General features: G+C 39.6%; 1 pseudogene; it reads right to left on the reverse strand.

Annotated features, from left to right (window-relative positions):
* Window positions 1-25,011, reverse strand: part of LOC140519185 (CD99 antigen-like protein 2) — a 73,190-nt pseudogene extending 48,179 nt beyond the window's left edge.
* Between the last annotated feature and the right edge of the window lie 1,025 nt (window positions 25,012-26,036).

Genomic DNA, 26,036 nt, shown 5'->3' on the forward strand with positions numbered 1-26,036 from the left:
ACTGGACTGGGCATGCTCAGAATGAATGACCAAACTGGACTACTTTGTTTCTTGTATGGAAATTCCATCTCCCACTGTTGCATCTTTGTATAAGCTGCCCTGGAGCCAAAACTAGAACAGGGTCACTGGGGTCACCTTGGATGTCATCATTTCAGGGATGCATAATTCCCTCCAGGATGGTATACACTATCTGACTTCCACCCAGCTCTCCCAATACTGTTCTCCAAACACACACACTCAAATGGGTATAGAAATCTATCTTATTCTACAGGAAAGTAAGGGGGAAAGGGAAAAGGAAGGGGGGTGGTGATAGAAGGGAGAGCAGATTGGTGGAGGTCAGAAGCATAACACTTTTGAGGAGGGGTGGGGTGAAAGGAGGAGAATAGAATAAATGGGGGGAATAGGATGGAGGGAAATATAGTTAGTCTTTCACAACATGACTATTATGGCAGTGTTTTGTATGACTACACATTTATAACCTATATGGAATTGTTTGCCTTCTCAATGGTGGGGTGGGAGGGAGAAAGAAGGGAAAAAATTTGAAACTCAAAGTTTTAAAAATGAATGTTAAACTTGTTCTTATATGTAACTGTGGGAAAATAAAATACTTAAAAATTTAAATATATTGTAAAAAATTTTAAATAAAAATTTAATTTCTTATTGATAAAAAAATACTAACCTCCAGACCAGATCACCTTCTCTCTAGGGCCCCAGTGTTGCCACTTCTTGCCCCAAATCATCTCATAATTTTAAATTCCAGGGTACTTTCTCATGTGGGCAGGGTAGAATGCCCTCCTTTATGCAGGTAAATCAACAAGTTGTCTCCCCTGGGGATTCATACTGATGACTGCCCTGGCTTGGGAATTTACCCATGATATGTTGGATGCCCAGGATCATTGTAGGATTTCTGCAGGGAAAACAACTTCACAGAAGTGGGCACCCCCCTGCCCCAGCCCTTCCCTCTCTATAGTAAATTTAATCTCATGCTCTCCAAGTCCTCATTTCCTCTCTCAGGTCATCTCTAGGACTTTCCTTTGTGGTTGGTTATACAGTGGGAAGGTCATTGGGCTTTCAATCTAAAGGACATGAGTTCAAAGTCAAGCTCTGCCACTTACTCTCTATGAGATCTTGGACATGTCACCTTAGCTCTCTGGGTCTCAGGTTCTTTACTTATAAAATAAGAGGACCAGATGAGAAACCTCCATGGTCTCTTTTGGCTTAAATCTGTGATTTTTGATCTCTTTCTCTCATATTTCTTCCGTCTTCTGGGGCTCACTGAAACCAAGCCTTCTCTTAAAGATACTATGTCTTACCCTTCTAAGAGTGGATGTTGGTTCTCTCACAGATCTTGGCACACGGGGACACAAGGACATGTTGGGACCCTCTTTGCTCCCCACTGCCACTTACAGACCCTTGTGTCACTCAGCAACCTTCTCTCCACCTTTAAGATTTACTCTATTCTGTCTGCATCCTTGTTGCTGAAAGCTGTGGAGCTGAGCTTCACGCCATCCTCCCCACTCATTTCAATATGTCAGTCCCAGTTTTCTCCTCCCCTAAGCTCTGCCTTCTTTGAACACTCTGGTCTCCTAGTTTCTTAACCACAGGTCAATCTGGTAACTCCCTTTGTGCATGCCCAGGCACAATGTATACCCCTTCCACTGCCTGCCTTGTCTTTCGAGGAATGGGCTTATTAAACTTTAGATGTCCTGTGGCAAGTATACTACTATATTTATATTAGCCTAAAAGGCCAAGGTCCCCCATTGCATTCTGAGCCATCTCCAGTCATCCTGAAGACTATCTGGTCATTGGTTCCAGATGGCTCAGGAGGAGAAAGTGAGACTGGTGACCTTGAATAGCCCTCCCTCACTCAAAACAAAGTCAAGTGCAAGTCACGTCATCATTTCTCTGATATCATGGTCCTCTTCGAAAACGAAGGATGAACACAACTATACAACACTTCTTAAACTGCAGGTCACAACCCCATTTGCAGTTGTGAAAATGTTGGCAATAGTAAAAGGTTTCTAAACATGCGACACCCAAAAATTAATTCAAAATCAAACTTGTAATGAATCCAAGGTATGTCTGGCATCACTTGCCCAGGGTACATCACCCAACTTCACTGTAGTCTTCGTTTAGAACACAAAGCATGCACACTTTACACCTCACATGCCACACAATGCCAACAAATGCTTCCCTACCAGGAAAAGGGGTCAGGAGTGGAAAAAGTTTAAGAAACTCTGCATAGTATATAATAGAGTATATTACACTATACTCCACACTTTATATACTAGACTAATAACTATATACTATTATCATTATATATCAAGACCCATTGGGTCCCATGTGGAGAGTAACTCATCCCAGTGTCACATACATGGTATCACTAGAATCCTGGGTGTGTCTTAGCCATAGAGAAGCGGTCATACATTAGGACTCAAGCCCTTCCCCACTCCTCTACCCTAAATCCAACAGAATATACCTGAATCCCAGAATTTTTAGTTATAATAGTAGCTAACATTTATATGGCACTTTAAAGTGCTTTACAAATGGTATCTCCTTTGGTCTCCACAATAACCCTGTGAGATGGGTGCTATTATTATCTTCATTTCACAGATGGGTAAGATGAAGGTAGGAGAGGGAAAGTGATTTGCTCAGTATCACACAGCAACTAAGTGTCTGAGGGAGGATTTGAACTCAGGTCTTCCTGATTCCGAGTCTAACACTATTCACTATGACACCTTGTTGCCTAGTTATGGATCCAAAAGATCTGTCTGGAAAGATAGATGATAGAAAGACGGACAAATAGACAGATAGTTAGATAATTTGATTCTCACAACCCTGAGAAGTAAGATTATTATCGTCCCCATTCTACAGATGAAAAACTGAGTTTGGAAGGTTAAGTGACTTGTCCAGGGTCACACAACCACTAAGTGTCCGAGGCTAAATTTTAACTTGAATTTTCCAGACTCCAAGTCCAACCAATGAGCTGTCTTGTTATAATCGGTTCTGGCTATCTCTTAAGTTTGGAATAGTCTCTTTCCTTCACCTCTGCCTCTTAGAATACCCAGTCATTTAAGTCTTAGCTCAAGTATTATTTTCTATAGGAGGCATTTTCTGTTTTCATCTGAGCCTAGTATATAGTAGTTCTTAATTAAAAAAAAACAGAACGACTTGTGATGGAAGGGAAAGGAAAACCCAGAAAATCTCATTCTTTGCCATCTGGGAATAGGAGGGGGGGGTGGCTAAATTTCTCCCATTGACTGGGAAAGAAGGAGCACGTTTTCTGAAGTCCCTTGTACCTCCAAGTCTATGATCTTAGGAACCAATGAAGAAAGAGAGAGGAAGCAGAGAAAGTAGATGTGATCTATCTCATCTCTGAGGGAGGGAAAGTTCATCCTGCAAAGGGCAACAGCAGGCTCCTTAGACAGACTGGAGTCAAAGCACCCCAGGAACCAGAGTGGAGGCTTCTTCTTCAAGCTAGGTCTTTGTGCACCAGGGCATGTTTGTTAGTAAATCTCTGTGCCCTTGGAAAGATTAACACGGCCTTTCACACGCCTTAGGCCTCCAGGGCCCTAGCCCCAGAACACACACTGGTTTCAATCTGGTGTACAAAGACAAAAGCTAGTTAGGGCATAACACTCTCTATCTCCCTTTTTCCTCCCCTTCCCATCCCACAAAACATTGCTCAGGTAATATCCATTCAGGTAGCAACATGAGGCTCCATCTGCTCTTTGACCTTGTTCCAAGAAAAAGAGGTAAGGGTGGAGGTCAACAGCAGCAACAAGAGAAGGGGAAGATAGGTCTTCCCAACTCTGAACTCCTTTGCAGACAGCAACTGTGAAACCAGAAGGGAGAAGAATGGGTTCTTCAAAGAAAAGAGAGAAAAATCTGTAAAGGGGAGTAGACTTGTAACTTCAGTACCCAAGCTGAAACCATGTAGAGAAGTTCTCATTAGAAAAGGCTATGAAAGAAAGAAGTAAAGGAAGGAAGGAAGCAAAGAAAGAAAGAGAGGAAGGAAGGAGGAGAAAGAAGAAAGCAAGAAAGGAAAGAAGCAAGGGAAATGAGCTAGATCTCCATAGGTAACACCCTTAGGCAATGGATTCATTCATTCAGTCATTCAGCATTTATTGAAGGCATTCTAACCACTTTCCTCTGCAAAATCCTACTCTTAATGCCTCATTGGATGACATTCTCTGCCAACAGAGCCCAAGCCTTGGAAGATTCTATCATGCTAGAAAGGCTGAGTACTATTTTGGCAGCAGATTATTTCTACTTTCCAAGAATCTACCTAGTTCACCATCCCTAGCCTAGGCACTGAATTCTTTGGCGAGCAACCCTTGAAACAAAGGAAAATATAAAATGGCCTTCAGTCCAAATGGTCCCCCTTCTGCTTTTTCAGTAATGGTGGTAGAATAGAGGGAAACAGGGAGAGGGTTCCCACCATAACAAAGTTTTTGCTTTGTCTAGAAATATTAACTTAGCTTTTATTACTCAAAATGTGAGATCTTTGTTCAGTGACCAGTGAGTGAATATACTACCCTAAAAATGAAATTGTATCAGTCTTAACATTCTCACTGTAAATGGAATGAGAAAATAGAGGAAAGGTATAACTCAATGAAGGATGACTCACAGATTTTCTTGGAGAATCAAGTAAAGAATCTGCTGAAATTGATTTTATCATCTAAACAAAGGCAAAAAAGAAACATAACTTCATGGAATATTTGGTCACCATGTATTGAATGGTCATGATAAATAGTTGCAAAAAAGGCTGCCATGAAATTGTTTGCAGTTCAATGTGCCAGGATCTCTTACAAAAGGTAAAGAGATAGAGACATTCTACAATAAGCACTTATTAAGCACTTTATATATGTCAGGCACTAGGGATTCAAAAGAAAAAGTGAAAATTGTTCTTGTCCTCAAGGAGCTTATAGTCTAATTTCACAAATAGGTTAAACTATATACAGGGTAGTAAGTAAGTAGTAAGGTAAGCTTAGCAGGGAAGGCATTAGCAACTGGAGAGACAATAGTGAGATCAGAGACAGAGAAAGGTCTCCTAATGAAGTGATATTTTAGTTGAGTCTTAAAAGAAACCAGAGATTCTAAGACACGGAGATGAAGAGAAAAAGCATTGTAGTCATAAGGGATAGCCAGTGCAAAAAAACAGACATAGGAGATGAAAATGAGAATAAACAAAGATAGTGTAAAACATGTTGGAAGACATGGGTCAGGAATAAAGAATTTAAGAGACCAAAAATAGGTGAATTGTATCAAAACTTAACACCCATACATCATGAATACATACTTCAAGAAAGGAACCAAGAAATTTTGGTCCAAGGAGGTTCCCTAAGTAGAAACTCAGCCACCTAGCTCCCACAACAAATGAAGATCAATAAATACAATGAGAAATTATGGTAAGTAACTTTATCTACCTAAGAATTGCACAAAAAGCCATCTAGAAGCCTAGGAAAAGGGACCTGCTGAAATGCCACCGAGGTCAATGAGATGGAGGCGACAGACCAGAGATACCTGCAGCCTGCAAGGCTCTGAAGCCAGAGGCAGCCAAATTAGAGTACTCCATAGGGAAGCTCTTGGATGGTTGGAAACACACAGCTTGAACCTTGGAAACAACCTAGGTTCAGTAGAGACCAGTCCAAACATGGTAGTGTTTACATTAGGATACCCCATGCTCCAGGGCTCTCAGGGCCCTGACACTCTGTCTTGAGATTCCAAAGAAGACCCTAAGAATCCAGAGATCCTAGAAGCTCTCTAAGTAGAAATGTACTGTGGGAGGTGGAAGTCGGTACAGAAACCCAGGTGACCAAGTAAGGCCAACCATTGTATCCCAAAAAATAACAGGGAGAAGAGTCTGGCCTTGGAACAAAGCCCCATTCCAGGGGGTAAGATTATAGATCTGAATAAACATAAGAATATAAGTATCTAGAAGAAATGAAGCAAGAGATAAAAACAAAATGGAAGCTCTGGAGTAGGGGTCCTTAACCTTATGTCCATGAACTTGTCTTTTAAAAATAATAGTTTGATAATTATTTGATCAATATAATTGGCTTCTTTTGTAATCCTAGATATTGTTTTATGCTTTTAAAAACTTCATACTGGGAAAAGGTCTGCAGGCATCACCAAAATGCCAAGAGAATCCGTGAAACAAAAAAGGTTAAGAGTTCCTATTCTAGAAGAAAAAAAATGGAAGGGGAATAACTTAATGATAAATGCTACCCACATAGCATACTACCTGAAAACTAAAATGGACCAAATAGAAACCAATGACTCCACGAGGCTACAGAAAATATTAAAATAAAAACATTGAAAAAAAGAAGAAATTTAAGCTATCGGCTACCAAAAACCACTGACCTGGAAAATAGGTCAAAGACATCATTTAAGAATCATTAGATTCCCTGAAAACTATGATTAAAAAAAGAAAAGCCTGGATACTATGTTTCAAGAAATTGCAAATAAAAACTTTGAGACTTATTAGAACCAGATGGTAAAGTAAAAATAGAAAGAATCCATCAATTATCTCCTAAAACAAACAAAAAAAAACCCCAAAAGCCTCAGGAATCTTGTAGCCAAAATCCAGAGCTCCCATCTATATCTATAACTAAGAATGTATGTATACATATGTATATATGCAAACAGTTCAGTTCAGTCATTTTTCAGTCATGTTTGACTCATCATGACCCCATTTGGGATTTTCTTGACAAAGATACTGGAGTGATTTGCTATTTCCTTCTCCAGCTCATTTTACAGATGAGGAAAAGGAGGCAAATAGGGTTAAATGACTTGCCCAAGGTCACATAGCTAGTGTCTGAGGTTGAATTTGAATTTATGAAGATAAGCGTTCCTGAGTTTAAGTCCAGTGCTCTATCCACCCTACCTCCAGCTATCCATATACATACATACGCATATACATAGATAGATATGCACATATATGTATATATGCATATCTATGTATGTATATTGCAAATAATCAAAATAAAGAATTCAAGGACTGAGGCAATAAGAGCACAGAAGACTTAGAAGCTTCTGTTATAAATAAGAGGAGATCATGGAATACAATACAAACAGTTCTAGTTTTATGTAAATTTGCAGTACTCAATTTCAACTCCCCAGCAGGCAGTGGTGAAGATGACAGCTTTGCTCCAAGCACTGACACTACTCAGGCTGGGGAGGGAGGGAGCAAGCACTAAAGCCACTCTAGCCTGAGCAGAACTACGAAAACACTAAAGCCTTGCAGAACTCCATCCAGGATGGGAAGGAAAGCCCTACAAAATGGTGTATTTACATTAAGAAAGACTTGGCTGTATTCTAGAAGGCAAAAACTATAGGCTTTATAACAAAGAATAACTTATCTTGCCAAGTAAGTAGAACCCTATGGGGAAGGGGCAGTGGTGATGATGGTGTGGGATGAGAAGCACTTTTAGAGGACTTGTAAGAATTCCTGATGAAAAGTCCAGAGCTAGAAGAAATTTTGAAATGAAAACTCAAGTGTCAAGAATAATTCATTAATCGAAAGTTCTTCATAGGATGATGAAGAACAATCATTTTATCTAATAGGGAAGGAAGAAACAAGTATTCCTTCAGAACTTTAATGTTTTCAAAGAGTAACAAAAAAGTTAAATAAGACAGAAGACCTGGGGGTATATTGGTTCTATAAAAATGGGAAAGAAAAGAGAGGGGGAAAGAAATATAGTAGAGTCAAATGGATGAAAAATGGAATGAAACTCACTATTTTTACTCATAATTGAAGTACATGAAAAGAAAAATATACAGACATGGAACAAGAGATTGGGGCTAGGGTGAGGGATGTGGTAGGGGGGAGGGAGTAGACAGCAGATAAACTTCACTCTTATCTGAACCAGACAAAGGAGGGTCGAACAAATACTCATTGATTTAGAAATAAATTAAATTCTCTAGGAAAAACAGTCAAGGATATGGAAGGTGAGGTAAAGACATAGTATAATACTGAAGAGGATAGTCACAGGCAAAATACACTTCAACTATGGAAGGCGGATTCTGAAGATGGAATTAAAAGGAATAAAAGAACTATAAGCTGAAGGAGTACTTATTGACTGGGGCATTACAAGCAAATTGTGGTATGTGAATGTAATGGATTATTACTATGCTTTAAGAAATGATAAAAGAGATGATTTCAGAGAATTCTAGAAAGATTTGTATAAACTGATGCAGAGCGAAATGAGAAAAAACCAGGACAATTTTTACAATAACAATGTCATTGTAAAGACCAATAATTTTGGAAGACTTAAGAACTCTGATCAATGCAATGACCAACCATGTCTCTTGAGGACCTATGCTGAAGAATGTTAGAGAGGTAAAGGGCTCAAGATGCAGAAAGAAACATATATTTTCAAATGTGTCTGTTGTATGGATTTGTTTTAATTGTTTATGAAAAACAAAGGATTTTCCCCCTTGTTTTTTAAGGTGCGAGTGGAAGGAGGGTTAATAGTTGCTTCAAGCACTGAAGTTACTCAGCCATTTTTAATGCACAGAGGAGAACAGAAGGAAATTCAGAAGGCTATATAAAGAGAACAGCTTTGAAAATATATTAAATTTAGTATATCCTTTTTTTAAAAAGCAGGTGGTATGGAATAGAGATCCACAATTACATCAATAATCCCCTTCTTTGTTCTACTTCCCTTGTATATGGAAATGCTCGTGGAATTTGAGGGGAGGGGTTAAGTTCAGAATTCTTAAAAAAGAAAAAATAGTTAAAGAAAATAATCAAAAAGGCACCAGACATCATGAGTTCCTAGTCTTTCAAAGAGAAAAATGATTATATTTTAATGGATAGGAAGTTACCCGTTACTGAAGCAATTTCCTGAATCAACTGTCTGTGAGAGGTTAGACCACAGAATTGTTAAGGCAGAGATCAAAATCAATAGAAAACTAGAAGAATTAAAATTTTAAAACACTGTACAAGTGAAAAGAAAATCTGACCTGACCTTTTAAAAAGAATTATTGAAACCTAAAAATTGGAAACAGGTGTGGAAAAGTACACAGACCTAAAAGAACTTCATACTGAAGTTCAGCTAATGTAAATTAATTAGCATAATGAGGAGGCCCCAAGAACCTAAAAACTGCTTTGGTCAGCAAACACTTGACCTTAGCTATCAAGTGGAAGGATATGGCAGTTAAGGTCAATAGTGGTTTAGAATATAAACTTGTTGTTTTTTTTTAAATCTCACAGAGAAGGATAATGAAAGATTATGAACAGTATCACTTCATAAGACAGTGAGAACAAGTAAAAGAAAAAATAAAATTAAAGGAAGTCTATTTTCAAAAGACTCAAGTCAAAAAACATACCAAAGTTATTTTAAATAAAACAGAAAGGAAGATGACAAACATGAATAGTGAAAAGATTAGCCAAAAAAAAAAAAATGTGTTTAACAAACTCTTTTCACCCACAATGACAATGGAGCCGTCCGATCTAGCTTCCGACATTACCAGACCAGATGTGCATATGAAGGAGGTGGCAATGTCCCTGAAGAGAGCAATGGTAGAAAAGGCAGCCGGACAGGATCAAGTGTTCACAAAGGAAATTCATGCTTCGGGAAGCACAATTTCAAGAAATCAATTCTCAAAGTTTCTGAAGAAAAGGAAGATACCAAATCTGTAGGGAAAGGTCTCAGGCAACATTACTATCAAAAAAGGCAACTTTAATAACTTTAATAACTATCAACCCATAAGCCTACTATCCTATCCGTATCAATTTTTCTGAGATAATTTACACATGCGTTAAGGGCATTCTTTTTTTTAAATTAATTTATTTATTTCCAGTGTTCTACAATCACTACCATATAACTTAGATTTTTTTCCTCCCTTCCCCTCCTTCCCCCCTCCTTCATCCCTCCCCCCCAGAGATGGCACACAATTTTATAAAGGTTCTACCATGCATTCCTATTAAATACATTTTCACCATAGTCATGTTGCATAGAAGAATTAAAATGAATGGGAGAAATCATACAACAAATCAAAACGTAATACTAAAGAAAATGATCTGCTACATTCTTCAATTGAATTCCATAGTTCTTTCTCTGAATGTGGAAAGCATTTTGCCTTAAAAGACCATTGGGAATTCTTTAGGTCCTTGCATTGCAATGAAGTTCTAAGTCTACCAGAAAAATTCTCACACACTGTGGTTGTTGCTATGTACAAAGTTCACCTGGTTCTGTTTCTTTACCTCAGCTTCAGTTCATATAAGTCTTTCCATGCCTCTCTGAAGTCTTCCTGTTCATTTCTTATAGCACAATAGTATTCCATTACATTCATATACCATAATTCATTCAGCCATTCCCCAATTGATGGGTATCCCCTTGTTTTTCAGTTTTAGGCCACCACAAAGGGTGCTGCTATAAATATTGTTGTACATGTGGGACCCTTTCTCATTTTTATGATCTCTTGGGGATACAGTCCTTGAGGATACAGTATTGCTGGGCCAAAGGGTATGCACATTTTTGTAGCCCTTTGGGTACAGTTCCAAATCACTCTCCAGAATGGTAGGATGTTGAGGCATTCTTAATGACAGTATTGATGGAGAATGGACAAAGTTTTTGCAAGTGGTCCATACCTTTACAATGTCACAACTGATTAAAGACATCAAGAATACAAGATGTTGTATTGTATTCATGAAAAACAAGCATTTGATTTCAGAAGAGTAGCTTAATTGCTTTAAAGGAACTTTTCCAACAAGGTGTCTCCCACACATCTATCAAAATTAGACAAGATTCCTTGAAAGATGTAACAGAGATAACCTTGTTGATGATCGTTAATATCAAGAAAGAAATGAAGCAGGAAGACATATGCTCACCAAAGGTGTTCACCACTTTAGTGGAAGAGTTCCAGCAGAGAATCCAGAAGGAAGAGGGAATCCCTATAGATGGTAAGCTCCTTTAGAGATTCCTTTTAGTTGTTCTCTCCAAATGACATTGCACTGGAACATTTCAGGGCCTATTGGATGAGATCCATAACCACTCAAAAGAGTTTTGCCTAACTATCATCCCCAGAAAAACAAGAGGATAGATGATGTCTACTGTCCAGATCATAATAGGCTGTTGGATCAATATGTGTAGGTATACATGTATATGTGTCTATAGAGTATATGTGTACTACATATCATATGTAGCATATCTGTGTATATAAATAGTATGTATGTATATTGGTTTGTGTACATATAAACATATACATACATCCCTTAGAGAGATGCTGCCAATAGGCAGTGAATTGGACTCAAAAGTGAAATAATCCCAAACTTTTCTCTGAAAAAAGGTACATTTTTAATATCATTTCTTCTGGTGTTGTGGCATGGCTGCAAGACATAGAATATTCTGTGTTTCTGAAGAATTGAAAGAAAAAAAATCACCCAGAGGGCAATGGAAATGCGTATGGTAGATATGCATAGGCTATCTGTCCCATATTAGAAACAGGGAATTATAAAGGAAGAAGGTAAAGGATGTTCTTAAAGACTAGGCTAGTCTAGTCATATAGTCAAAAGGAAGCATGACTAATGGACAACTTTTAAGTTCTATTGATATCCTCATGATGGAGTTAGAAGAACCCTAAGATGAAGTCATGTAATGAAATTTTGGGAGAACCTGGGCAAGAGTCAATTAGAATGGGGTCATATGAATGGGCTGCAACCTGCACTGTTTGATCACAGATCCATTTAAGTACTTGACTACTGAATATTCCACTGTGCCAGGTAGCTACAGAGACAAATAAGACACCATTTCTACCCTCATTGAGCTTAGAATCTATGAGGAGAAAGAAAATAAGTATATAAATAATCATAATACAAATTAGAAAGGTATAGGAAGAAAGTGAAAGTTTTCACTTGCCAAAATATAGAACCAAAGTCAGAGGATTTACTGTTGACTGATATATAAGTATATATATATATGTATGTGTGTATGTATATGTATATATGATATACATGATATATATATATATTTATGATAAAGGCAGGAATTTAGGTCAGGTGGGTAGAGGACAATAAGAGGAGTGAGAAGGGAGAGGGAAGGGAATAAGCATTTATATAGCACCTACTGTATTCCAGACACTTCTGCTCAGTGATTTTTAATAAATATTCTCACTTGATTTTCTCAATGACCCTTCCAGGCAGATGTTGTTATTATCCCCAGTTTACAGTTGAGGATAATGAGACAAACAGAAGTTAAGTGACTTGCCCAGAGTTATACAGCTACTAAGTATTTGAGGGGAGATTTAAACTCAGGTCTTCCTGTCTCCAAGTGCAATGCTCTATCCACTGTACCACCTACCTGCCTCAGTGACCTTACCACCTTTCCTTAGTTTCTGTTTAGATTTAAGTTCATTTGCCTTCCAACCCAGGCAGGCTACATCTTCAATCCTAAGCAAGATAGTTGTTAGGGACAAAGGAATGTCATTCTGCTTCAGACACAGTGAATTAAAAGAAAATATTTCATCTTAAGGGCACTCTGCCTGGCTTTGTTCCTACTTCTCCTTAATTGTGCATGATGATTCGTGACCTTTGCCTATAACTAAAGAGCTATTGGTCTTCCCTTGTCCCAAAGTTTGACTTTATCTTGCAGAGGCTTTTCTAGTCACTGCATCCTAATAGACAAGGAAATAAAATATCTAACCATGTGGTCAAAAAAGAGGAAATTCAGAAGCTAATAACAGGCAGTAATGCCCAGTAGCTACCACAGGACATACCCAGTGGAGGGTAGGGAAACTTAAAGAGAAACGGGAGAAAGTCAAGGTATAATAGAGATGATTTCCAATGGGAGAGCAGAAAAGACACAATGTGATGACGTGTAGCATCAAAGGTAAGACTTGGTCCGTCACAAATGTGTGCTGGCTATGTGTGTTTCATATTTGTCCACTTATATGAATGGTCCCCAATGCCTATTCTCCCCACTGATACTCTGTATATTTGTGAAGATAGGATATTCCAGGTCTATGAGGGAAATGCCCTATTGCTCTTGTCTTACTCTGCTATTTCAATAAGCATCTCTACTTTGAGCCAGTTAGGTCCTCTGGTTGACTAGGAAAAGTAAACATATTAGTGGGGACTCATGATCTATGGTTTGATTGATGGAGACCCATAAAATAGCTCAGACCTATGGTAACATCTGCAGAATCTTTGGGTGAGTGGCCAGTGCCCCAGCTGCTTAGAAAGGATAAAATGATTTTGAGACAGAAGGGACCTTAAAGATCATCTAAGTCCACCTTCTCTTTTTATTGATGAAGGAACCAAGGCCAGTAGCAATATAGTGACTTAAACCCAAGTCCTTGAATTCTAGGATTCATATAGCTCATAGGTCTAAAGTTAGAATGGACCTCAGGCACCATGTAGTCTAACACCCTTATTTTACAAATGAGGAAACTGAGGGACAAGAAGATTAAGTGACTTGGCCTAACTCACTTAAGGTGGCAAGTATCAGAGGCAGAAATTGAATCCAGATCCTCTGACTCTCACAGGGGAGTTAGGTGGTTCTGTGGATAGAGTGCTGGGTCTAAAATCAGGAAGACTCCTCTTCTTGAGTTCAAATCTGACCTTGGACACTTACTAGTTATCTGACCCTGGACAAGTCACCCTGTTTGCCTCAGTTTGTAAAATGAGATAGAAAAGGAAATGGCAAACCACTCTGGTATCTTTGCCAAAAAAACCCAAAAAGATAAATGGAGTCACTGTCAGAAATAACTAAACAACTGTTGTTATTAATAGACATCCTCTTTTCCTCACCGAGACTGAGACTTTGTAGGGTGTGACTCATGATGAGAAATATATATGTGTGTGTGTGTATATATATATATATATATATATATATATGTATATATATATATATATATACATATATATATATGCCCAATTCAAAAAGAAAAGATTATAGAGGCCAGTAGAGACACAATCACTTCTCTGTGGAAATACAGAAACCTGAGAAATCAAATAACATGGGAAATATTCAGATGAGGATCAAAGGAGGGATAAACAAAAGTGATATTGAAGAAGAAGCCCATTACAGAAAACCTGATCGGAAGTAGAAATTAGATGATGGAGCAGATCACAAAGCAAATTTAGTTATGATGTGGAATATCAACTATCCCAACATCTCCTAGGTGAGAAACATCTCTCTCCTAAAAACAGAGTTGTTGATTAGTTCTTGACTTGCTTTGCCAATAACTTTATCCTTCAGAAGATAGAGGTAATTAGGAAAACTGCTATTGTGGACCTAGTTTTTGATTGATAAGGCAGGACTGTTTTCATATGTGAAATGATGGCAACCTAGGGAGGAAATAACCACGCTAGATTAAAGTTTATAACTGACCAGGAGGAGATGGCCAGCAGTAGTCTGACAGGTATCCTAGAGTTTTTAAGAGTCTATTTCACAGAGCTCAGAGAAAGAAATAGGATCTCATAGCTGAAGAGTCTACAGAGTGAGCTAAAGTAGTACAGGAAACTCTCAAGATACAGACACAAATGATTCCCACGAAGGACAGAAAGGATCTTGACCTTTTCTGAGTCATGGACCCCTGTGATAGGCTGGAGAAACCTAAGATCTCCTCAGAATCATGTTTTTAAATGTATAAAATATAATACATAGGATTACAAAGTAAATCAATTACATTGAAATACAGTTATAGTTTTCAAACAAGTTCATGGACCCCAGGTTAATAACTGTTGGAAAGAACACAATGTAACTGAACTCATCAATTTGATGCAGTTAAACAAACAATATTGATTCATTTGTTTCTTTAGAACATTCATTTTTTTAAAATTTATTTCCAAATTCCCTCCCTCCAGTCCCTCTCTCCCATTCATTGAAAAGGCAAGCAACATAATAGCCATTGCACATGTGAAAGCATGCAAAAGATATTTCTATATTAGCCATGTTGCCAAAAAAAGCCCCCAAAAGTAAAAATAGAAGTACTCCTTAATCTGCATTCAGAATTCATCCGTTCTTTCTCTGCAGATGGGTAGCATTTTTCATCATGAGTCCTTTAGAATTGTCATGGATCATAGTATTGCTGAGAATAGCTAAGTCTTTCACAGTTGATCATCTCTACGATATTATTGAGTTTGCTCACTTCACTCTATATCAATTCATGAAAGTCTTTTCAGGTTTTTTTTTTTAAACAGGGTCCTTGCAGCATTGATTCTAGAGTCAGACCAAGAAGGAAGAGGTTCAGGCAGACCAGTGCCCTTTGAATGAATGGACATCTGTCTATGCAACCAACAGAGTCTCTCCAGCACATGGTTAGCAGTCTGGAACCAGTTATTGAATTCTGCACATGCTTCATATATCTCTCCAAGGCACTTATTACATGTCATCACAATTCACTAGAAGTCTGCTTCCCAGGAGAGACTGAATCAGCCAAACTCATTGATATCTGCTCACCAGCCTCTTGTTAACAAGTGTATTCCAGACATGGGGGACAGCCCGTGCAAAAGCATGGAGGCCAGAGATGGAACAGCATTTCCAGAGAAATAGCCAGATTTTCTGTAATGGAGAGGTATAAAGAGGAGTAATATAATAGATAATGGAAAAGGTAGGCTAAAGCTAGATTACAGTGATCTTTAAATAACAAGCTGAGAATTCTATATTTCATCCTGAGGTAAGAGGGAATCATTGATCATTTTAAGTAAGGAAGTGGTCAGATAGTCAGATCTGTGTTTTCAAAGTGTCATTTTGGCAGCCTATGGGTTGTATATTAGAAAGAGGAAAGATTAGAAGGAGGGGAGACCTGCTGGAAAGTTATTGCAAAAGTATAGGCTAGAGGTGATGAGGACATGAACCAGGACAGTGGCCGTGTGAGTGGAGAGAAAGGGAAAAATGTGAAAGGTTTTGTGGAAGAAGGTGTGACAAGACTTTATCTTGTAACTTATTGTGTATAGGGGATAAGGGAGATGGAAGAGACATTAATCATTGCAAGGTTACGAACCCAGGAGACTAAAAAGATGTTAATGTCCTCATTAAAAAGGATAGTTTAGAAGAGGGCGGGGTTTGGGAATAAATATAATGAACAAATATGAATATATTTGTTATATCATAGTAAACATAATACAAATAAATATTTGGGACAAATATAAACATAATGGATTCTATTTTGTGCATGCTGAGTTTCGTATGCTGGAGGACCTTAAGTCCATGTCATATAAGGATCCGTTGAAAGAACTGGACATTGAGAAGGGAAGACTCAGAGAGAAGCTCTAGCTTCTTCAAGTATAGCTGCCTTCAAGTATTTGAAAGGCTGTCATAAGGAGAAATAGACTTGTTCTATTTGGTCCCAGAGGGCAGAAATGGGAACAATGAGTAGAAACAGCAAAAAGAAAGATTTAGTCAAACTTCCTATCAGTTAGACCTGTCCCATAGTCTGCCTTGAGAGACTGTGGGTTCCCCTTCTTGGGAAATTTACAAGTAGAGATTGGACAATGCCTTGTCCAATATAATTATAGTATCAACCCTTTGTCATCTTTGCTATAGTTTTGAGAGGGGATCAAGGGTAGAAAACAAGCATCTGTTAAGCTCCTACTATGTGCCAAATCCTACTGACCTTCATAACAACCCAGTGAAGTAGGTGCTCTTATGATCCCCATTTTACAGTTGAGGAAACTGAGGCAGACAGAGGTTCAGTGATTTGCCCAGGGTCACATAACTGATCAGTGTCTGAATCAGGATTTGAATCCAGGTCTTCCTGGTTCCAGGCCCACCTCTCCATTCACTGAGCTATCTCGTTGTGGATTCCTTCCCTGTATAGATTGGTCTAAGAGATGGCCACTGAGGTTCCTTTCAACTCTTAAATTCTTTAATCCTGTGACTCAGGAAATGTTCAGTAGGTAGCTGATAATGTGAGAATGCAGTTCAAGAGAGAGATTAGGGTTATATATACAAATTCAAGAGTCATTTGCAGAGAGGTGATTTTTGAACACATGGGATCACCAAGCGAGAAAGAAGAAAAAGATAGGGCCTACCACCATTTTTTGGTAGATGGGGTGATGACAATATATTACAAAAATTTGTTTGTTTTTCTCTACCAAAGAGAATGGTCTTCAGAATGGGGAAGAAAATGAAAATGACTAATAGGCCAGTGAAATTCCCCCCAAAAGTGGGTAGAGAATCAAAGTAAACCATACTGCCCTCAATCAGTTCCATTCACCAGGCCCAAATCAACTATTGTTCAGAGATAATTGGCAGTCTTTGGACAGTTATGAACAGGAAAGATTCCACTGCACTGGAAACAGGTAAGTGATGGCCTCATCTGAAAAAGGAGAAAAAAATTTATCCTTCGAATTATAGCCTAGTGAACTTGACTTTGATTCCTGTAAAGTTCTAGTATGCATTTCAAAGGAATGGTTTGCAAGCACTTGGAGAATTGTAACAAGAAGAATTGGTGATCTCTCTCTCTCTCTCTCTCTCTCTCTCTCTCTCTCTCTCTCACACACACACACACACACACACACACACACACACACACACACACACACATACACACACTCATCATCGTCATGGATTCATTAAGCAAGAGGCATGGTTAGACATAATGAATAGAGGGCCTTAGAATCAAGAAGACCGGGGTTCAAGACCTGCTTCTGGAATATACTGCCTTCATGATGGTAGGCCAGTCATTTACCTCTCTGTGCACCAGGTAACTCTCTGACTAAAATTTGCAGAGTTGGTGCTGACCTGCATTGATAGAGGAAGTCTCCTTTCTGGAAGATCCCTATATTAAAGAAACAACAAGTCTGATCCATAAAAAAATAAAATAAAATAAATCATACCAGATAAGCCTCAGTATCTAAAAAACAAAACAAAACCAAAATCAGAAGATTGGTAGATCAAATGAATCCAATTTGCCAGTTTGCATCAATGTAACTTGATGCCTGGATTTCAAGAAGGCATTTAACAAAGTATCTCACAATATCCTTGCTGGCAAGATGGATAGGTGTCAGCTGGAAGGCAGCACAGTTAAGTGAATTTAGAATTTAGAACAGGTTGACTGACTGGACCCAAAGAGTGCTGATTAATGGATTGATGTAAACCTGGAGAAAGTTCTGTAGCCATCTGCCTCTCTACAACCTTCCCCCCATGGAGGGCCACATGATTCTGCCCTTGGCCCTGTTTTGTTCAACATATTTTTTAACTAGTTATTTTGCATGCTCATCAAATGTGCAGATGACAGAGAGGAGGATGACAAAATTTAGATCTAAAAAGATCTTGGCTGAAAGAAATAATAGGTTGGATTGAATAAGATGAAATATAATAAGAATAAATGTAAAGTCCTATATATGGGCTCACAAAATGAATCCAGAAGAGAAAGATAGGGGAGGTATGAGTGATCACAATTCATGTGGAAAGGACTTGAATGTTTTAGAGAACTGCAGGCTCAACATGAGTGGTTAGTTTCCCAAAAAGTTAATATGATTGTAGACTGCATTAAAAGAAATAGAATGTTTAGAACAATGGGAGTGATAGTTTCCCTGTACTCTGCTTTGGTTAGACACTATTTGGAGTATTGTAATCAGTTATGCTGCCACATTTTAGGCAGCCTAAGGTCCCTTCTAAGTACTATGATACTGAATCTGTACTCATTGGGGCAGAAATAGGACCAATGAGTATAAGATTTAAGCTAGAAATAAGGAAAAACTTTCTAATAATTAGAGTTGCATTAAAATGGAATGTGGGGTCTTGGGAGATACTGAGGTCCCCATCCCTGGTGTCTTCAAGTGGAGTCTGGAAGAACCTATCAGAGATTTGGAGAGGTGATTCCTGCTTCATATATGGGCTAAACTAGATGACCTTTGAGGCCCCTTCCATCTCTCATTTTGTATGATTCTATGTAGGGGAATGAGGGAGATAAGATTACAAAGTCACTAGGAAGCAAATTTGGATGGATCGTGATTGTTAGGTGAAGGAATCTGGAATTTGTTTGGTAAGCAATAGGGAACCACTGAAGGATTTTGAGCAGAAAAGTAACATAACTGGAGTTATTTTGTAGGGAGATTCTGTGTGTTAACCAATAAGTAAATCATTTATTAAGTGACTTCTATGTGTCAGGCTCTGTGCTAGGTTCTGGGGTTAGAAAAAGAAGGAAAAGACAGATCCTGCCCTCCAAGAGTTCATAATCTAATGGGGGAGACAAACAAGCAAACAAATATATACGCGTAAGCTCTATGGGGGGCAAAAGGAAATAACTAAGAGAAGGTAAAAGACTTACTACAAAAGATGTATGTGCAGGAAAGAGACAGGTGACAAGGAGACCAGATCTGATTAGCAGTCAGTTGAAATAGCCCAGGCAAGCGCTAATGAAGGCTAAAACCAAAGTAGTGGCAGTGGGAATGGAAACAAGATTATTTAAGAAATATTCTAGTGGACAAAAAGCAGAACTTGACAATTGTATCCGTAAGTCACCCTTCAGGTTTCATTTTTTTTCCAGTTGAAGGTGGGGGAACTTAGTGGGGAGGAAGATGGGAATTAGTGATGAAGTTACCAAAAAGAAAAAAAAGAGAATGAAATGCATAGAAGAGAATAGATCAGTAGGAAACACAGACAAGCAAGACTGCTTAGAAGATACATGTTGAATGTACTGTATGCTTTAAGAGAAATGCAAGCTGTTTTTATACTATATATTTGAGACTTCATATAATGTCCTCCTCTTCTTTTCTGATTTTTATATAGAAATGATCATCTTATTTGGTGTTGGTTAAGTTCAGAATTTTAAAAAAAGAGAAGAAAGAAAAATACACAAATCACTCTTTAACCAGACCAAGGGCTACCTGCCAAAGTTACAGAGAGGCCCTCAGGGTCAAGAACAGAACAGAGGGACTCTATCTCATTTATCTCTAAAATTAGGGGGTTATACTAAATGATCTCTAAGTCTCCTTTCAGTTTCAAAAAAACTCAACCATAATATATAAGAATAATAACAAATAATAATAACAATAAAAAAAGTGCTTTAAGGTTTGCAAAGTGCTTTAAATTCATTTGATCCTCACAACAAACCTAGAGGTAGGTCTTATTATTATCCCCATTTTACAGATGAGAAATCCTATGAAATTCTATTTGCCAGAGACGACTCTTCCTCCAGGGATAATGTGAAATCTAGCAACTTTACACTTCACCCATTCTAAAGGTCTAGAACATCTCAGAGCAGTAGGGGAAGTAGGGGTTCAGGGGAGACCTCAGAAGCCATCTCCTTCCAACCTGTATCTGCCCAAGAATCACCCCACACACCACATGATGCAGTTTCTGCTTGAAGAGCTCCAATAAAGGGAGCCCACCATCTTCCCCTAGCCACCCATTCTACTTAATTCTTAGGACTTTGCTTAGTTTCTTTTTCATTCTATTTCCCTTGAGCCTAAATCAGCCTTATTACAATTTGTACTAGATGCTCCTAATTCTTCTTTCTGGGGATGAGCAGAGCAAACCTAATTCATCTTCCATGGGACGGCCTTTCAGACACTTGAAGGCAGCTATCATGTCTCTCCTAAATCTTCTCCACTTTAGGCTAACCATATCCAGTTCCTTCAACTGTGGTCTTAAGTCTCTCCATCCTTCTTGTCTTCTTTCTCTGGACATTCTCCAACTTATCAGTATCCATTCTAAGACGTGTCACCCAGAACAGAACACTTTACTCCAGATGTGGGTTGACCAGCACAGAATACAGTTCCTAGCATCTCCTGAGTAATGGGTGACTAAGATCTGATTGGAGCATGCAGTGTCAAGGGGAAAAGGGGGGAAGGGAGCTGAGAAGCTTTGAGTTACTGCAGGTCCAACAGAGACATTTCCCTTCCACTGGAACTGGAGAGAGAGAGCAGCCTCAGGGATTTCAGCGCCAGGGAGAAGAATAATAAACAAATATGTTTGTCCAAGTCCCTCTGCTTATGGCCTCCCCTCCTCCTCTGCTGAATGGTCCCCTGATACCCATCGCTCATCCTGACTTCCTGGAGACAGGAGATCCTGACATCCCATCTTATTTTTATCCACACACTTACAGAGCTGGGTTGGAAGCTGGATGCTCCAGACCTCAGCCTGCCCTGGGTCTCCTTCCCTGCCCTCAGTGGTGCACTCTAAGGCCATCTCAGACGTGAAGGAGCCCACACCCAGGCCACAGCTGGGACACGTACGTCTCTGCCTCACTCACATCCCCTCAGCTGTACCACAGTAAAACCAGAGTCTCTTCCTCTCGGGTCCCAGTCAAAGGCTCTGGGTTTAAATCTTGGGTGTTCCTTTAATAACTGTGTGACCTTCAGCAAGTCACAACATCTCTGCCACTGCTTTTCATCTATAAAATGAGGACATTGAACTAAGTGGCCTCTGTGAGCCTTTCTCTACTCTACTTATCCAAAACCTTCTCATCCTTTAAGGCTTAGCTCAAATCCCACCTTCTCCTGGAAGCTTTCCTTGACTTTCCCCAATAGGTATGGATCTTTCCTTTGGTTCCCTTAACACATTGTTCCCACCTGTCTTATCACATGCTGCCTTGAATGACAATTTTATATATATATATATATATGCATATATATATACATATATATATACATATATATATACATATATATATGCACACACACATATATACACATACAGAGATCAATATGTATAATTATATAGATATTTATCTATATACATAATGCAATTATGTCTATGTAGATATATTGATCCTATCTTTCCTTCTAGATCATAAGCACCATGAAGGCTTTGTTTACTATTCATCTTTGCCTCCCTCCCAGTGCCTTGCACATACTGAGGTGCTCCATAAATCTTTGTCACACCTTGGTTGCTACATGGACAGAGAAGGGGAGATTTGAGTTTTATCTCAATCCTGCTTAGAATAGTGAGGGGATGGGAGGAGCTAGGGATACTCTAAGCAGGAGAGACATGGGATCAGAGGATGATAAGCCTACAATTGGAAGAGACCCCAGAGCACATGCAATCCTACCCGCTCATTTTACAGATAAGGAAACTGAGGCCTACAATGTCTTAATCCAAATAAAGGACTCTTTCCAAAGACATTTTACACATAGTGGGGAGGATTATTATTGGATTTCTGGGCCCTTGAATTCTACTAATACAACTAAGTGAGTGGCTTCCTGGTTTGTTATTTGGTGCTTTGGGCTCATTATAGCAAAACTCTCAAGTAAAAGAACCTTGAATATTTCCTTTTTAATTCACCCTCTTGTCCCCTGATGCCTGATCCCATGGAAAGATGAGAAGATGAGGGGAAGAGGGTAATGAGTCCCTGTTCCTGACACCAAAATAAATGATAATGGATCTTTTCCCCAAAGCACAGGGAGGGGACCAGGGCATGAGGGGACGAGTAACTATCACAGAGCCAGAGCCAGGAACAGAGTCAAGGAATCCATTTGCCTTCTCGTGTAGGCCCTGAAACCCTCTGGATCTAGCTAGCATTCAGCAGCACTCATGCTGGAGGCCAAAGATCCTCTCACTGTCAGAGGAGAGGAACCCCAAGCATCAAAATGATATATGGAGACAACTGCTAGACCTACTCAAACTGGAGGCCCATTCAAACCCTACTGTGCTCCACAGAACCTGGCATCAAGCCTTGTACATATTAGGTCTTCAATCAACATATACAAGATATTTTTGTTATGAACGCAGCTAACATTTACACTGTGCTTTTTAGGGTTTGCCAAGCATTTTATACATTAAGGCAGGGAGGTAGCTAATACAGTCTATAAAACTTTAGTGTATAATGGGATAAACCTTCAGTTGTTGAAGAAACTCGCCTGTCCACAATGATATATTCCTTGAGATTTCCAGGTGTTTGAGTTGTTATCTAAGTCCCTTTCCAATTCATGTTGTCTGAAAAATAATTATATTTTTGATGCTTTTGTCTTTGCATCGTATTCATTTCTGAACATAACCCTCTTCTACCCAGTGAGAATTCATGGAACAAAGACAAAAAAAAGAACAAGAAAAATAGCTGTTTATACTCTTTCCTCCCCTCCCTCAACCAATTATTTAAGGGATGGCTCACAGGAGGGGGGGTGGAGTGGGATATATGTGAAAATGTTATATAAAGAGATCAATAAAAATTTAAGACAAGTTCAGTAAAATCAAATAACACACTATAACACCTTAAACTAAATATCAGTAGTCCCCCACCTTTGCAATAAGTAAAGATTTGTTCTTTCTTCTAGAGAGGGTGACTGAGATGCAGAGACAATCTCATTCTATCCAACTCCCCTAATCTTGCCAGAGATGATTGGATTCTGTTCCCATCTGCTATGACCAGGACTCTGCTCCCAAAAGCACAACCAGCACTTTCTGCAGTCAGTACATCTCTGGTCCTGGACATGGTCGCCACCATCAACACCTTCCCCCTCCAGTTTCTCCACCAGACTGTCCTTACCTCCACCCAAATGTATGGAACCAGACCACTGGTGGAAACACAATATGGTAAAAAAGAGTACTGAACTTGGACTTGGGAAGCCAGGATCAGGACCATTGAATAATAATGTTTGGGCTAGAAGGGACTTTAAAAATTCTGTACTTTGCCCCCTGATTTTATAGAGGAGGAAATTGAGACCCAGAGAGAGAAAATAATTTCTAGTTTGAGACTGGTTTGCTACTCATACGATACAGGACACCGGGGAAGTCATGCCACCTTATGGGCCTCAGTTTCCCCATCTATAAAATGTGGATACTATTATCTCCACTCTGGGTCAATTTAAAGACTCATAGAAATTCAGAACCTAATAGGAGTTCAAGGGTCACACAGACCAACCCCCTCATTTTATAGCAGTTAGAAAGGAGGAGGCCCAGAGAAATTAGGTAACCTGCCGAAGGTTGTACTACTAGGAAGTGAAAGAGCTGGGCTGTAAGATCAAACCTTCTGACCCTAAGGCTCATGCTTGTCCCCCTCTCCATAGCAAACTGCTTCTTGTATATCACAAAGAGAAGATAGTACTATTCTGTAGTCTGGGTGCTGAACTTGGGGTCAGGAGGACCTGAATTCAAATACTGCATCGGATGCAGAGGGAAGAAATGAGAAATAAGGAAACAATTTCTACAGTAATAGCGATGCTGCAAAAACAAACAACTGTGAAAGACTTAAGAATTCTGAGCAGCAGCCACTACTCCAGACAACCAATGGTGAAGGTTTCTATTCCTGATCGGAAGGGAATGGACGCAGGCTGCAGAATGAAACATTTTTGTACACGGCCAATGTGGCAATTTGTTTTAATTGACTGCATATTTGGAATAAGGGCTTTGTTTTTCTTTTATTTTTCTTCAGTAGGATGGCTGAGGGGAGAGAAGCAAGAAGGAGAGAAACAGAATTTTGCTCATTGACAAAAATGAAATTTATAAAAAATGCTTCCTCTGATGCTGGTTGTCAGTTCCTCTGTCTATAGAATGAGGGTAACAGTAGCTTTCACTCCACAAGACTGGTGTGAGACTACAGTGAAATAATACATGTAAAGTGCTTTGAGAAATGTACTGTGCTACAGAAATGTCATTTGTCATGGGGACATTGTAAAGCTCAGATGCATAACAGATGGCAAAGCACTTTGAAGAGGATTGTTACATTATCCTCAAGCATCTCCCATCTTTGTGCTGCTGTGCAGGTTGCCTGGGTGTCTGCACACTCATTCCACTCCCACATTTGGCTCCGAGGACCCTGGGATGATTATGAGAAGCTGAAGTCTGAGAAGCCTTGGCCTTCTGGTTGTCCCCATCCTCCACCCCCTTCATCCAGCTGTGGGCTAAACCTGACTCCCTGGCTGCCCTTCTCCCTGTCACTCTCTCGGTTTCCCTCCAGCTGCTTTCCTCCAGATGTGCATTTTCTCAGGATCCTTGGAACCCTGCCGGTCCCTGACCCCTGACCCTTTTCGAGAAGCTGTCACCATTGCCTCCCAAGAAGCTGCTGCTTGTTGCAGGAATCCTGGATGCCTCCATCTCAGTCTTCTTCCCCTTTCTAAGTTATCTCATCTCACCTCCCCAGTTCTTGGGGGAGACGTCCAGGGCTTCGAGACATGCTGCCACTGGCAATTGTTGTACCTGGAGTTAGTGGTTCAAAAATGTACCCTGAAGTGGCAGAGCATCTTTTGGGGCACTAGCATGAGACCACTGCTGGGGTGGGGAAGGAGGAGCAAGTATAACATAGGAAACATAGAAAGCCAAGGGTTGGAGCTCATCCCAGCCCATCATTCCCTCTTTACTCCCAACTGGACTCTATGGACTTTTTTTTTTAACCTCACATTGGATAAACTTCTGTTGCAGTCTCCAACCCCCATTTCCTGATTAGTGACTGCCTACCCTGACCATCATTTCAGGAGGAGCCACAACAATGCTGCCCTCTACTCCCAACTCCACTCTCTCGGCATCTTCTTAGTCTATCACCTAGTTCTTTCACCCCACCCTCCCTTCCCAGCTCCCCTTTACCATGTTCTCTTCCCACATGCGTCTTGCTTTCTATAGTACCTGACACATAGTAAGCATTTAATAAATGCTTTATCTCTCTTTCTAATCATCTGGTAGTTTCCAACTTTACCTGATTGCTTTTGCTAACATAGTGGTAAATGTAGAGGCATCTACATTGAGGAAGGGCTACAAGTATCATCATCTCTCTAAAGTTGGAATCTTAGGGAAAATTTCCAGGGGTCCTGCCCTAATTGTGGCTCTGACTTTGGGGATCCTTCCAGCTACTCCATCCCTGAGATCATCCGAGCTACACACTGGAGTTGGGACAGGAGAGACTTAAACGGGGTAAGGAAAGAAGACAGACTGACTAGTCCAAAGCAGCCCCACAGAATGCCCTATCTGGCTAATGTCAGCAACATCAGGTTGAGTCAGGGTCTAAGACTGGCTTTTTCAAGAAGATGGGCACTAGAGGGGACGGCAGGTTTTCTAGTTCAGATTCTAGTCTCTGGCAACTCACTAATACTCCCCAAAAGCAGACCTTAGGAAAGGTCCAAGATGTTCCCAGAACCTCCTCAGTCTTCTCAGCTTTATAGTACTAGAGATGAGACAGAATTAAGACACGAGAAAAATGGAGGAGGA

This window comes from Notamacropus eugenii, chromosome 1 (assembly GCF_028372415.1).
Source record: "Notamacropus eugenii isolate mMacEug1 chromosome 1, mMacEug1.pri_v2, whole genome shotgun sequence".
NCBI classification, from domain to species: domain Eukaryota; kingdom Metazoa; phylum Chordata; class Mammalia; order Diprotodontia; family Macropodidae; genus Notamacropus; species Notamacropus eugenii.